This window comes from Echinops telfairi, unplaced genomic scaffold (genome assembly GCF_000313985.2).
Source record: "Echinops telfairi isolate 266 unplaced genomic scaffold, ASM31398v2 ScPeMD7_7475;HRSCAF=8513, whole genome shotgun sequence".
Taxonomy (NCBI): Eukaryota; Metazoa; Chordata; class Mammalia; order Afrosoricida; family Tenrecidae; genus Echinops; species Echinops telfairi.
The window spans coordinates 31,191,565-31,195,279 of NW_022111379.1; positions in this window are offsets into that span (position 1 = coordinate 31,191,565).

Consider the following 3,715-nt stretch of genomic DNA (forward strand, 5'->3'; position numbering starts at 1 on the left):
AGGGGGACAGACAACAGAAAAGTGGGTGAAGGGAGATGCTGGACAGTGTAAGACATGAAAAAATGACAGTAATTTATAAATTATCAAAGGTTTGTGAGGGAGCGGGGAAAATGAGGAGTTGCTACCAAGGGCTCAAGTAGAAAGACAAATGTTTTGAGAATGATGATGGCAACAAATGTACAAATGTGCTTGACACAATGGATGCATTTCTGGATGGTGATAAGAGCTGAACGAGCCCCCAGTGAAATGATGTTAACAAAAGAAAACCCTGTGGAGCAGTCTGGTCTGTCTTACAGGGTTGTGATGAGTTGAATAGATTAGATGGCAATGGTTGTTTTGCTTTGTTTTTATTCTGTTTGTTAGTCTATGTTATTCATTCTCTCAACAATTGTGGAGGGCAGGGAAATTTATGGAGAATAAAACAAATATTTTCCCCCTATATTTCTATTTCAAACAAAACTCAATGTCTGACCCTGCTTAACACTCACCCTCATGAAGAGATCACTGAAAATTGGTGCTATAACAAAGTGTGGTGATGAATCAAATGGTTCTCACTTATCAGAAAAAAAATAGCATCTAGGATCTTAAAGACTTGTCTTCAAGCAAGCAGACATCTGAAAGGGGGAACCGATTACAAGGATCTACATATAACCTCCTCCCTGGGGGACGGACATTGGAGAAGTGGGTGAAGGGAGATGTCAGACAGTAAGTGAGGCATCAACCAAATCCACATGGAAAAAGAATAACAGCCAGTGTGATCTAACGATTGTAAATAATAAAATCCAAATCCGAAGAAGCGGGTGATGTCAGAGCTTAAACTGTGAACACCCAGTTTGCTGAAAGCTATGGATAACAGTGGAAGCCCAAAATCCATTCGCAGGGACCACGCACGGATTAAGCCTCCACTGAGTTCCCTCTGATCATAGCCAAAGGATGGAAATGGCCTTGTATCAGACAGACCATTGTAATGTCAACTGTGGCAAATGTAATTAGATTAAAATGTAATATCTTATCATTTGGCCTCTTTTGACCCATTTTAACGTTATTTCAGATTTTTTTTAAAGTGAAGGGGAAATACACACAGATTTGTGAAACCCCTCTGACCACAAACAAAAACTCAAAATCAAATCACTGTTACAATAAAAAGTTAAAAACAAAAAAACAAAACCTTAATGTCATTGGGTACATTATGACTAATATTGACCTTACAAGGGAAGGATAGAACTGCCCCTTTTGGGTTCCCAAGTTGTTCATCTTTACGGGTATAGAAAGGCTCATCTTTCTCCCTAGGAGTGACTGGTAGCTTCGAACTACTGACCTTATGATTAGCAGTCAAACATGTAACACACTACGCCCTCCAAAAGAAAAACCACATTACCATTAAGTCTATTCTGACCCATGGTGATGGAGAGAACTGCCCCTATACAGTTCTGAGACTAACTCTCTACAAGGGTAGAAAGCCTTGTCTTTCTCCCACAGAGAAACTAGTGGTTTCAAACTGATGGCCTTGTGGTTAACAGTCCAAGGTGTAACTGGTATGCCACCAGAGCTCCCTCAGAGACTCAGGGAAGAGTCATTCTGGGAGAAGGATTCAAATATGAAAGTAGCTTGCCCCATTTGAATCCTCTGGAGGAGTTGGAGCTAGGTTACAAAACAAATAGATCCACAGAACTGAGGTGAATGGGCAGCTTCCACGGGCTCACAAGCAAACAGACAAGACTCCAGCGTAGGCTGGAAGCTACCACAAAATAGGAGCTGTCAGATCTGAATGGCAACACAGAACATCAGGGCCTGGAAAAAGGCTGAAGGAGACATTGAAAAGCCCTCTCATGAACCTGGTGGACATCTTGACGAGGAAGAGACTTTTATGTTGTTGGAGCTATAACTTCTCACAGGGAAGGAGGGCAGGCTAAGAGGCACTCTGTGACTACCCATGCATTTGACTTCCTCTCCAACCCAACCCACTGTCGTCAAGTTGACTGGAACTCACAGCACCCCCATCGGACAGAGCAGAATTGCTCCCAGAGTTTCCATGGTGGCAGACTGCCTCGTCTTTCTCTCACTGAGCAGGTGGTGGGTTCAGATGCCCAACCTTCCAGCTAGCATCCCAATGCTTGACCTACTGCATCATGTGGGCTCCTTTTCCTGTTCAGAGCTGCAAAGAATGAAGACTACTGTTGTCTCAGAGCAGCCTGTGTAAGAACAGAGACATGTGCTAGCATTCGAGGGCCAGCCTGCGCCATTTATTCAGGGATCTAGTAGTGTCTCCTCAACCCACGGCAATAATTTCCAACTAAAGAAATACACACTCATTGTACAAACCTGTGAGCATGTGTCTTTGAATGAGTACAACACTGTGTACTTCATTTTTAAATGTTCTTTTCCTCACAGGGTATGGACTAATATATGAGGAACTCATTTGCCGGATAGCCAAAGAAGTGCTGGACTGCTAACCACAAGGTCTGCGGTTCAAACCCACAAAATGATCCGTGGTGAGAAAGATGAGGCCGTCTGCCCCCATAAAGAGTTACAGCCTCAAAACCCCTCTATAGAGTCAGTAGGAGTCAGTAGGAGTCACTATGGCAGTGGGGCTTGGTTCTTCCTTTCAGCTGCTTTGTTTCTAAAATGGTGCTTCACATTTTCATAGTTACAACATTGATGGATGGAACTTTTTTCATGGAGAAAAGAAAGAGATGACTTGAGAAATCTAGATGCAGCATTGTAGATCTGTGCTTGCTGTGACGGAAAGTCTTTGCACCAGATAAAGGCGAGTTGACCTGCGTGGTGGTTTGGGAATGAAGAGCACGAGCACTCGCTCTCTCGGGTCTCTATGGAACAGGAACAAGGATGTCCGTTACAGTGCTGTTTACTGGGGTCAGAAGTTGGAGGCCATGTAGGCATCTCTCCCTGGTGGCATTAATGGGCAAACGTGAGTCCCATAGGGTAACAAGAACAAACAAACAAACAAAGAACTCACCGCCATTGAGTCAACTCCAACACATTGGAAAAAAAATTCATTTCCACCGGGTCTATCTGACTCATAGTTACCCTACAGGAGCAAGCAGAACTGCTCCTTTTGATTTCCGAGGCTATAAATCTTTTAATTTTGTAATCACTTTATGGGGGGGGGGGTCACAATCCATACACACATCCATCGTGTCAAGCAAATCTGTATGTTTGTTGCCATCATCATTCTCAAAACATTTGCTTTCTACTTGAGCCTTGGTATCAGCTCCTCATTTTTCCCCTTCCCTCCCCCACCCTCTCTCCCTCACAAGCCCTTGATAATTTAGAAATTATTATTATTTTGTCATGTCTTACACTGTCTGATGTCTCCCTTCACCCATTTTTCTGTTGTCCGTCCCCCAGGGAGGGGATTATATGGAGATTATTGTGATCGGTTCCCCCTTTCTCCCCCACCTTCCCCTTACCCTCTTGGTATCGCTACTCTCATTATTGGTCCTGAGGGGTTTATCTGTCCTGGATTCCTTGTGTTTCCAGCTCTTATCTGTACCCGTGTACATGCTCTGGTCTAGCTGGATCTGTAAGGTAGAATTGAGATCATTATAGTTGTGGGGGAAGAAGCATTAGAGAACTAGAGGAAAGTTGTATGTTTCATTAGTGCTATACTGTACCCTGAACTGTCTCGTCTCCTCCCCATGACCCTCTGTAAGGAAATGTCCAGTTGCCTATAGATGGGCTTTGGGTCTCCACT